The sequence below is a fragment of the Octodon degus genome, unplaced genomic scaffold (assembly GCF_000260255.1).
Source record: "Octodon degus isolate 3935 unplaced genomic scaffold, OctDeg1.0 scaffold00070, whole genome shotgun sequence".
NCBI lineage: Eukaryota > Metazoa > Chordata > Mammalia > Rodentia > Octodontidae > Octodon > Octodon degus.
The window spans coordinates 9,187,327-9,199,524 of record NW_004524646.1 but is presented as its reverse complement, the minus strand read 5'-3'; positions in this window follow the sequence as shown (position 1 = coordinate 9,199,524).

Here is a 12,198-nt window from a genome sequence, read left to right as displayed (position 1 = left end):
AGTGGTGGGCGCGGGAACTGACAAGAATGATAATACTTTGTGACACCTGAAAATGTTGTGGAACTCGAAGCCAGAGTGTGTGATAGGGGACTGGAACACAGCCACGCCGGCTTGTAGTCCTACCAGCTGTGTCCTCACCACAGGGGCCAAGTCGAGCCGTTTCAAAAGAGACTTGTGGTCCCCGAGGGCCCTGGTGTTTAGCACTGGCCCCCCAGAGGAGAGTTTACTAACCCTGGCATAGAAGGATTTTTTTTTTTTTTTTTTTTTTTTTGGCGGGCTCAGGCTACCTTCAGGGCAGGTCTGATTTGCCTTGAGGATCTGGGGATCGAACCACAGCATCCCGAGCCTGACTGCTTTGTTTAAGCAGGCACTTAAACAACTAAGCTAAGGGGCAGGCCCCCATAACCCTTACATAGAGAACTTGTCTTCTTGAAAGTCTCAGGGTCAGGGAGACAGCTCAGTGGAATAATTGCTTGCCTGACAAGTGCAAGGTCCTGAATTCAATCCCTGGTACCACTAATAATAATAATAATAATAATAATAATAATAATAATAATGAGAGTCTCTGACACATAAGCAAGGATCGCCTGAGCCCCCCATGCCCTTGAGACTGTTAAGTGCCCTGTATCACTTAAAAGCTATCAGCATTCATTTTTTGAGTTTTCATCCACTAGAATTTATAAACATGTATGTGCCGAAGAGGGCCAGTGAATTGGCTCAGAGGCTGAGAGTGGCACCTTGCAAATTCAAAAATTTTGACAAGCATAACAAAGAAAAATTAAAATAAGGCACGTATCCTAAAATACTCCCAGCGAGTCACTGGGCTGAAATGGTCTGTGCCACAAGGTCAGCCCCTCGCCTGGTACTGATTCCTCGATAAACAAGGCGACACTGACCTTCACTAGGGATTTGAATGGCCTTAAAAACACACCCAGCCACGTGGCCTCTAAAATACAAATGGGCCCCTCCCAGCCTCCCCTGTGGTAAAGGTCGGCCTCAAAGTCAGTAAGTAACTTACAGTAATGGATTTCAAAGTCAAGAATCTAATGCAAATCTAAGTATTTGCTTACACGCTCTCTGAAGTCTCGACAGATTAAGTTTGGAAGTATTTTCATAGATCATATCTACATAATCTAATAGAGATGATTTCAGGAATACGGACGACGTTTCCTGAACGCGCCTTCCAGAGCCCCGCTCCTCGCCAATAACATTAATAAAGCATGTGTTTTGTTTGAATTTTTAAAATTTCATCCAATTTATAGAACAATGTTGAAGAGTTTTAAATAATATTGTGCTTGTTTGTGCGCGGAAGTCTCTGGCTTGACAAAAGTCGTGGAGAGAAATGGATGGTTTTGGGGCTAGGAGACCCTTGTCTCTCTGAAGTCGATGGAACATAATTGACTTTGTTAAAGGACATTTAGGAATCCTGCAATTTACATCTCTGGAGAGCTCAATACATCAGCTACACGAGGTTCTACCTATTTAAATCTTTCATTGTAAAAGGAGTAAGAGGCCAGCGACAGCAGGGACACCCACCCTGCCAGGGCTGAGATGGACCTTTTGGCTCAACTGCCGGACCCATGACTCAAAGCAGATAAAGTCTCTTCCTTCTTCTTGACAAGAGAAGCAGTGCTGTCACCTGACCTATTTCCATCCAATTACATGAGGCCCAAGCAAGGTTTTCCTAAACTAACGTCTTTGGGGGGATCAGAAAAGATTAGGCCTTTAAATTATCCATCTTCCTAATGGAAGCCAGCTTCTCTAATGCGAAGCATGTCAATACGCACAGGGTCAAGCGGTGGAAAGAGGACACCAGGTGCGTGCTGTGACTGTGCCACCTTGGCCACTCCCGGATCCAGAGCTTGTGGCCTGTGTGCGCTTAGATTTGTTGCTTAAACTCTCTGGGCTTCCCTCTCTCTGATGTGAACTTGGACCACTACTGGAGTCTTGCACTGTGAGGACATGCTCCAGGCTCTTCCAGCCTCTGCTGCGACAAGAACAGCCAGCCTGCATCCTCAAGACTCTGGGAGTCCTCTTGTGGGACTCCTGGCAGAGCTCCATGCCTGGGAGGACCAGGCCATAGGGACATCCACAGACACCTGAGACAGCCACTGCCAGTGGGAGAAGCCACAGGAAAATCAAGTGGAAGACCCCAGAGGACTGGCCAGGCCGGGGCTGCTTCGCTCAAGTCGCCCCACTGACTGAGCACAGACCTAAAGGCAGAGAGGAGCCTGGCCAGGTGCTAAACCAGGACAGGAATAGGCAAGGTCAGGGGTCAGGGTCCTGGGCAGGCTGAAGAGTGGGGACCTGCAGGAAGCTGGCAGGTGACATCCACCCGCCAGCTAGGGGAGAGAGATCAAGAGCAGCAGGGGCTCAGGTGATATGGGGCTCTGGGAGCCTCCAAGCAGAGCTTGGCTTCACTCCAAGGGTCACAGGAACCCGCTCTAAGGTTCAAGAATGGAAATAATATTAATTAGTATATGAATGATATGAATGAATGAATGAATGAATGAATGAATGAATGAATGACTGCTTGGGTGGGTGAATGGATGAATGGACAGGGCCCATGGGAGAATTTTTCAAAGCATCCTGCCAACACATGCATGTGCACATACATGCATACACTCGCACATGCATGTACTCACACATGTACGCACACAAACATGCATGCACACGTGGAAGAGCTTTGTGTTTATTGCTCTGGTTTTCTTTGCAAGCCCAAGTTTGGTCTGTGGTAGATGCAACCGCAGAGAATGACTTCAGTGAGGCTAAGTTGGGACACTAGGCAAGGTCACCTGCAAAAGAGACTGAAAGGTGACATGTTTACTCTCTCTTCCCTGAGGGCAAGTTCGCCACTATAATTGCGTGGTGTCATTTTAACATCCAGGTCATAGAAGCAGCAGTGAAAGGTTTGGGGCCATCTGTGGTATGGACTCAGCTCCTGAGAGACACACATTCAAGAGCGCTGAGACTCATAGAAGCCAGACAGTCACATGTCCTGGGGTTGATCTGCAAGCTTCAAGAAATGCGCATATGTGCACAGAAACAACATGTGAGTCGTTTTCAACATGTGAACATTATGCAAATGTTGGGGAAATGTAAAAGAGGGCAATGAAACTTTGAAAATTCCTGTTTTAGGGATTGCATATAACCTTCTGTATGTGTCAGTAAATTAATAAATTGGTAATTAAGTTTATTTTTCAAATAGTCACAACATTCAGGAGGAGTCTTCCCACCGGGAAAGTAAGGGGCCACATAACACTTGGGTCAGTCTACTCAGCCTTGGGTGTGACATCCCACCAGGTGGCTGGTTCCAAGCCAGTATGTGCTCGAAAGCACGTGGAGGAAAGATGCAGCCATGGCGTCCAGAGTGTACAGTGCGTGCTGTGGGCTCTGGCTCCCTCTGTCACTATCCCTTCCTCTCCGTGGGCTAAAATCTGTGCACTTAGCCTCCAGGACCCACGGAAGCTCTGGAGCCAGAAATCTGAGCCCCCGAAAAGACCTGGTACCCAGCAGGAGACCCCTTTCAATTTCCTCCCCGTACACACATTTCACCTGGCCCTGAAAGTTAATTTGTGTGCTGCAGCGAGACCGGAAGCAGTGCCAAGTCAATCCTGCCCGTGGGCATGAGGGAGGCCTAGAGGCAGAGCAAAAGCCACCCCGGAGAAGAAGCCACCCAGAGCCACTGTCTGGCAGGTCGCACTGCCGGGGCACAGCCCAGCTCATCTATGGATGGGGTTCAAGCAGCCACAGCCTGTCCTCCTCTCCTGTCACAGCCAGGCCACGTGAGGCCCCTCGGCCTCCCTCCCTCCCTAGCCAATTGTCCCGCACAGCGCCCGTCACGCAGCATCACAGGCCTCCTTATGGCGGACATCATTTTCCAAAGCCAGCCTGTATTCAAGGGAGCAAGAAATTATCAATTCCTCTTCTTTCGTACCTCAGCTGCATCTCTAATTTGGATCTATAGTCGTAGAAGTACACATTCCATTCTCAGGGTTACTCTGCTCACACATAATAGTCTAGGGCAGTGAGGGTGACCTTCTGGAGCTTTCAAGGATGGCACCAGCCCACCGCGGCATGAGGGCCAAGGCTCACCACCATCAGAGCAGGCAGGCCCCTCGGTGTCTCCCTACTCCTTCCGAGCTAGCTAGGTGACACTATTCCTCTGAGTCCTCACATTCTGACCTCCCTCCAGTGTCACCTCCCCCGGGGAAACCCTCCCAGCTGGTTGCACACAAGTACGATCTTTCTCACCGTGCACCCTGAGCACCTCCTGCCAATGTCGACCTGGGCAAGCAGTTCCTCTGCCAGACCTTGTGTCCCTTCTTGGAGAAGATCCCAAAGAACAAGAACTCAATGTCACCTTTGGATGTCACCATGCCATGAACACAGCATGATCATTTTACTAGGGACACCAAAGACATGGGGAGACTACAGAAATGATGACTCCTACACATCCTTCAACACTTGGAAGTCACATGAAAGAAAGGAGCAGGGCAGACTCTTTTCTGTATTCCCAACTTCAGCACAGGCCTGGAAGAGTAGATTGCCGTATGGACTCTGCATGTCCCTTGTCCCCAGCCCTTAGGCTGTGCTTCCTCCTTGCAGCGTGTGGTGGACAAGGGAGGAGCGTCTCCCACAGATAGGCTATGCACCTGTTTATGACCACTCTGTTCTCCAGCACAAGGCAGCTGCTCAGAAAACACTGCAGACCGCGAGGTGGCTGAGTGACGGTGCCCCTCCCTCTTCCCCACCCCATTCACTCAGGCAACCAACCTAGGAGTGGACAGCAGTCCCTGCCCCCGAGGGCAGGGAGGAGCACTAGTGGACAGCAAGCCTGGGACCCAGCTCCTGTGCAAGAGCTCCCTGGGGTGCGGAATCTCATTCTGCTTTGCCCAGGAGAGAGTAGAATTAGCCTAGAAGGCCAGCTGCCCACGATCAGCTGACTCAGAGGTCCCAGACTGCCTGTTCCAAAGCCCCCTGCTTACTTTGTAGCGAACTCATCAAATGGATTGCTTTAAAAAAATAAAAATAAAAACAATGTTAAGAGGACAGACATGAAGGTCAGAGGCACATGAGCAAACTACTGTCACTGGTCAGGCCTGGCACAGTGGGCACAGACACCTCCCCAGCACAGTCCCTGGGGAGGCCCCCCAGGCCCAGCCCCCAGAGGACAGTGGAGCAGCCCCGGCCAGGCCTGGCCACGTCATGCAGAGTGCCCCAGAGGGGAGCTGGACAGCTACCCCAGATGCTCAGGCTCCACCTCCCCCAGCAGAACCCCGTCAGGCTGCTCCCTGAGCCACCAGGACAAGTGGCCCCTCCTGCGCTCTCCAGTTTTGCTTAGAAACTTCTTTTCCCGCGGACACCTCCTCCTCTCATGAAAGCCTGTTTCATTTGTCCTGCACCCTTTTCCCTTCCGCCCTTCTTCCCAAAGCGCCTCAGCATACCCTGGAGAGGCCCCTCGTAGCACCTCCCTGAACCCCTTGCGGGGACTCCAGCAGTTCCCCAGGCCTCTCCCAAACACTGTGGTCACGCAACGCTGTCCTCTCCTTCCTCCCCTGCCATCCTGTAGGTGCTGCCGGCAGGTGACATGTGTACCTGCCCAGCGCCTTCTGCACCTAGGCTGGAACCAGGCCCTGTTTACAGAAGCGTTTAGCCCACCTGGCATTCCGGCTTTAAACATTTGGAGAGGTCCTTTTCTGACTCAGAATTCTGCCTACCGTCCTCCAGTTTTCAACTTGATGAATCACATAACACTTTTAGTGGCTGTCTAATATTCAGTCTGACTCCACTCCATGCATGTCTGGAGGCAGCTGCTGCAGGCAGGCGCTGTGCCAGACCAGACAGATCCAAAGGGAGGAGCCCATGAGCACCCCGCCTGCGGGCAGAGAGCTCGAGGCACCAGCACCACGGGTCAGCGATCACGACACCCAGGCTAATGCACTGCCGGGACACAGAGCCCCTGCGGGACACCTCATGTGCACCCCACACGTCCCCCTGCACATCCCAGAGCTGCCCTGTGGTTCCCTGAGCCCAGGCACAGGGCCCGACCCTCTCCCACACACCCTCTCTCCTAACAACAAAGCAGCGCGTTTCCTCATTAGCTAGACTTCCGCAGAGCTCTAAATCAAAACTAACGCATTCAAATTTTTAAAGTTTGATCAGCTGAGAAATAAGGACATTAAATATGATTAAATATGATTGCATTTGGGGGCAAAGACTGTTCTTCCATTACCTGCTTTGATTAAAAAAAGCTATCTGGGCTGTGAGGTAGAAAAGTTAAATACGACAAGGAAAAAAACAGCCTGTGAGTTCGCTGCATTCCTACTTTTTTTGTAAGGAAATGGTGCTGTTTAAGACGTGTGCGTCACCCCATCAGGAACACATGAGCTGGCATCTGTAGTCAATCTGTAGTTAATATTCTCCTCTCCCCTTAATTGCTAAAAATAAAAGCGATTAGAAGGCATCAAAAGTTATTCCTATGATTCTTTAGGGAACTTACAGCTTTCTAAACGGAACATAGACCAAAAGCTCTGAATCCTAAACTGAAATTTAACTGGAGCAATATTTAAGTTTAAATAGTAACAAAGTTTTTTGTCTTCGGGTTACGAGGGGAAAATTATGCATAGCACTGTTTGGATTATAATGTTTTGGCTACTGCCCTGTCCTCTCTTTTCCGAGAGGAAGACGGTGCACATTGCTGTTCTGATCACCTTGCCTGTTTCATCTCTGTTATGGTTTGTATCTAGTTGTCCCCACAAAGCCTCATGTAAATCATGGGGCAGTCGCCACTTGAGGAGCGACACGTGGCTCAAAGGGCGGGGCCAGAGGGCAAGGGCGGGGCCAGAGGACCGAGTGGGGCTTAAGGGGCAGGGTCAGAGGGCCAGGGCAGGGCCAGAGGACTGGGGCGGGGCTTAAGGGGCGGGGCCAGAGGACCGGGGCGGGGCTTAAGGGGTGGGGCCGGAGGGCCAGAGGACTGGGGCGGGGCTTAAGGGGTGGGGCCGGAGGGCCAGGGCGGGGCCAGAGGACTGGGGCGGGGCTTAAGGGGCGGGGCCAGAGAGGCAAAAATTGTTAAACCCCAGGATTGGTGGTCTCTCTTAGATATGTGGAGAGATGTGCAGAGGTCATCCTGAACATGGCAGCGCCCCAGCCGCTCTTCTAGTGTCTTGAAACCTCCAGTAACTGAGCTAAATAAACATTTCCTTCCCTCATTTTGTGTGTCAGATATTTGTCCCCGCAACGAAAGAAGAGTAACTGAGACAATTTCTGTCCTCCAAGCTTTGCAGATGTTCCTGAACTGGAGGGGACTTTACAGAATGGCTGGGACATTGTAAGGCTCAACACGGACTTGCACAAAGGAATACTCTTCAAAACAATACAGAATGTCATCTAGAGAGCTGAGACAAATGTGGGGGGGGGACTTCTTAAAGAACCGAGAGAGGGAGACAGGAATAGAGAAACAGCATGAGAACTCCTGGGTAACAGCTCACTTATCTCCACCTCCTAATTGCAGAGTTGGCTGGGGCTCAAACCATGGCCTTGACCACCCACAGCCCTTGGGATGTCCACAGCGCCACTAGAGGGAAAAATGATCAATCGCACATTAGCCTTTCATTAGTGTGGGTTGAGACTGTTTTTGAAAAGAGAAGGCAAAGAAGCTGTATAAGTGATCCTGTCGATATGGTTCAAAGCTCTACCTACAGGCTGTAGAAAGCTACTGAAATGAGAACCCAGATGTCACTGGGAAAATAAACGCCGACTCAGCTCCAGTGGCACGTGGCGGCCTTGATGTCCCCTAATCCCTGGAGAGCAAGGCTCCACAGCAACTGCTTTCCCAGGGCTGTGACAGTGGAGACTTTAATCTGGGGGTTTTCTTGGCCCACTTCCTTGGAGAAGAGGCAGGACAGAGGGCGGCCAGGCTCCAAAAACACAGGTCACCCAGGTCCTTTGGATGAAAACAAAGGTTCCTTTAGGATAAGGTAGTGCCCTGCAATATTTGACACATGCATTATGACTGAATACTACTTGTGTATATGAAATTCAAATCTTCCTGGGTGTCCTACATTTTATCCAGCAGCCCTAGGCGGCAGGCAGGATGAGTGTCAGCCCTCACCATCTCCTCCCCACATCTGTTCCCAGGGTCCCATCACGAGGCCCCTGAAGACCCACAGAAGACCCAGGCTGACCCAGGTCGGAGGCAAGAGGTGTAAGATGGGACGACCTCTAGGGGCACAGCCTGCAGGCCTGACCCTGGTGCTGAAATGCGGGAGTCCTTGGGGTCCCGTTTGCAGGCACTTGAGGGAGACTGCCTACGAGCCTCGGGCCATGAGGCAGCTCTGGAGGCTGCACTGTGTGTTTCCTGTTCTTCATTGGGCACCAGCTGCCAGGTGAGTAAGAGTTTGAACATGGCCCAGGTGAAAGAATATCAAATCTAAATCCACATTGGCATCAAAATGAAAACTCTCTGGACACCCAGACCTGGAGTGGACCCTAGAACCCAGGATTCAGAGGGTGTCAGGAGCACCCAGGATTCTGCCTTTTAACAAATACCCATCACACTCACACACCAGGCAGTTCTGATATAGGCAGGTTCTTTCAGGAACAAAGGGAGAAGAGCTGTGTGTGGGTATGCGTGTGTGTGTGTGTGTGTGTGTGTGTGTGTGTGTGTGTGTGTTACTGGGGATCGAACCCAGAACCTTTTTACTCAGCCACACCTACATCCCTTTTTTATATTTCTTTTCCTTTGAGCCTGTTCTCACCGACTTCCCACGATCAGCCCACATTAGTGATCTTCCTGCGTCAGCCTCCCAGAGTGCTGGGATTACAGACACGTGCCGTCATACCTGGTTTATTTTTAAAATACAAAATCAAAAGCATTTTTTTCCAAAGACTGTATCACTTATACTTTTGTAATTTCACAACTTGAAAATGGACAATTTCTATTTTCTCCACGTGGTGTGAAAATCACAGAGCAGCACAGAACAGCACTTCTACAAATGGGTCATTCTTACAAAAATCAATTTTCTTGTCTCAGTCTGTGTTTTTATTTCTTAATATAATTTTCCCCACAATGAGGATCAAGTTAAACTCTTTATAATAGAGAGATAGATCATTCTTCTGTACTTGGGCAATGAATGAAATTGCAGAGGTTTGAAATTAGAAAGTAAAGTTATTAGATGAAAATAATTACAGTTTTCGAATTATGCTGGCAAAAGAAAACCGACGATTACAAAAATGTAAGCTTTACTTAAAGACATTTTCCCATATTTTCTCTGAGTAAAATGCATAAAAATAGGATTCTTATGTCCATTTATATACGATACTTAGGCGATGGATGTATTGTTCAGTCCATCTGTAATTGTCATTAGACACATCCCTACAGAATACTAATAAAGCAATATCTTCCCACAAAAGTATCTGTGGCTTATCAACCTCACTGATCAGAAAGTTCTTCACTGGCGTAGGGACCAGTGCTCAGCAGCATCAGCACCTGCTTGGCAGGCACAAGGTCCCAAGTTCAATCCCTGGCACCCCACCAAAAAATAAATAAATAAATAAAGTGCTTCATGATCTAGACTTTCAATAACAAAAATATGTATCTGCCCTAGTTAAGAAAATGTCTATTTCTATTTTAAAGGTACACAGAAAATTCAGGGGTTATTTTAAGGATAACACATAATATTACAAAATATCATCTGAAGAAGAATCGGTGGCTGCGCACGGTGTCATAAGCTGAGTCGCACCAGCTCCGGTCACACCCCCAAAGCCCTTCGCCGGCCAAGCTTTCAGCGCAGTGAGCTGGGCCGCATCCTCCCGGCAGGCAGGCGGGAGCGCTGGCTCCCCGCACCTGGGAATTTCACTGCAGTGGGAAATAGGGGCTTTGCACATGTGATCCCCGTAGTGGGAGTCCACGCGGGCGCGGGGAGACAGATGGGAGCATTCGGAGGCAGCGCGACACAGAGGGGACAGCAGCAAGAGGCCGGAAGGTCCTGGCCTGTTGTAGCTGGTGCCCAGCAGGAGCTCTGAAGGCAAAGGGTCACCCCACATGGCCCCTGGAGGAAGCCCTGCCGCCCTCCTGATACCTGCCTGGAGCCGTGTGGCGTCCAGAGCTGGGCCACGCAGCTCGCCAAGGTAAGCTACCCCTACGATGCTGAGACGCTTGGGGTTTAGCACAAGGCTACTGAAGAAGGTTTCTTTTTCTTTGTACTAGGGACTGAACTCAGGACCTTGCACTCACCACCAGTCAGGCACTTACGCTGCTGAGCTATCTCCCTGGCCCAAGAAAATGTTTACTTTTTTTCAAAGAAGTTACAAATGCTAAATAAAATAAGAGTAAAAAATCTTCTAAAACCCATTAGGAAAGGATGCTTCTTACGTACCGCCTCCTGCCGCCCTGCTAGCCAGACCCTGTCAGACTCTGCTCTCGTTCCTGTGCTCCGTACCTCCGCCTCCCCGCGCCAGGCACCGCCCCTTCCTGTGGTCCACGGCACCAGCAGGGGCTCCCCGGGCTGCCCTGTGCCGCACTGACCCTGAACATGGCCCGTGCTGTGACGCAGGCTCACTGGGCACTGGGAATCAATGGACCCACATCCTGTGGACCAACACCGAGTGTCCCCCTTAGACAGGACCCAGGGTTGGCAGAAGTCTGAATTCACTGCAAGCTGACCCCCAGAACTCAACAAAGCTGCCCAAGGCAGATGGGGTTTATCTGAGAAAAGCCCACGTGCCTCAAAGCTGGGGACCCTGGGAAGCAGCCTGCTCTGTGTTCTATACCCGTGTACCCTGGACTCTCTGGAGCATAGAAAAACATCTGCCCTGGGGGAAATGGGCTGTTCCGGTCAGCTCCGGCTTACTACAAGATGCCATAACTGGAATCCATCATGTCCCCCACCCCCCGAAGTTCATAGTGCTGAAAGCTTGGCTGCTAATGGGACTTGGGGATGTGATTGATCATGGGGCTCTGACGTTATCAGCAGATTGATCTGTTACTAAGGTCCTGCGGTGACAGTACTATAGGAGGGTACTGTGATTTGTATCTAGGTGACAGCGCAGCTCAGCAGACTAAGCGCCTGCTTAGGCAAGCACAGGGACCAGGGTTCAATCCCTGGCACCACGTGCCACTCCAGCCCCACCCGCCGGGGCGCACTGAGCCAGCCACCAAGACCACTACATGGTGGCACACACCTGTAATCAAAGCTCTGGGAAAGTTGAAAACAGGAGGAGCACTATGAGTGCGAGCTGCATAGTGAGACCCTGTACCAAATACAGAAAAAGAAAGAAAGAAAACGAAAAAGAAAGAAAGAAAGAAGAAAGAAAGAAAGAAAGAAAGAAAGAAAGAAAGAAAGAAAGAAAAAAGAAAGAAAGAAAAAAGAAAGAAAGAAAGAAAGAAAGAAAGAAAGAAAGAAAGAAAGAAAGAAAGAAAGATGGATGTCGCCCCAGATTCTCATGGGTGTGGAAGCTAATTGGGTCCCAGGGCAACTCTACTCATCCGAGGTGCACCCATCCATGGGCTCAGGCACTGAATGTTCTGTGAGGAGGCACCCGGGCTGGAGGTGCAGCCCACAGGGTGCATTCCTGCCTTGGGTTCTCTTCCTGCTGTCTGTTTCCCGTCTGCTGAGCTGTGGAGAGCTTTCCTTGCTGCGCTCCTTTCCCTGATCATTTCTGCTTTGGAACCAGCTGAGTACAGATTCAAACAGGAGCCGAGGTAGACCTCTCCTCTTTTTAAGTTGTGTGTATTTTGTCCCAAGGACATAAAGTGACCAAGACGGGAGGAAAAGGGAGGCAGGGCCCAGTTGAAGGGAATAGATCGTGACAGTGTCACCTGGGCCCCCACCTGGCCCCAGGGCCCTTCCTCTCTGGCTCCATCCACTCTTCCTGATCACTGGTGGCTGTAAAGTCAGCAGTGTCCCCCTCCACCCCTTTCTGTCATGCTGTCCCACCCCACCTCAGGACACATCAGGAAACCAGCCAGCTATGGACTGCGCCTCTGGAACAGTGAGCCCAGTGAACACTTCCTCTTTCAAGAAAAATAATTCTTTGTCAGGTATTTTGTCACAGTCATGGCAAGCCGACCAGCACACAGGACACTCAGTCCATTCTGTGGTCATCCTTGAGGAAGAAGAGGGACCCAGTTGGTGCCAGGGCCACTAGAAACAGGCCCACACCTGGCTCTCACCAAGGTTCTTTGCTTGTGTCTTG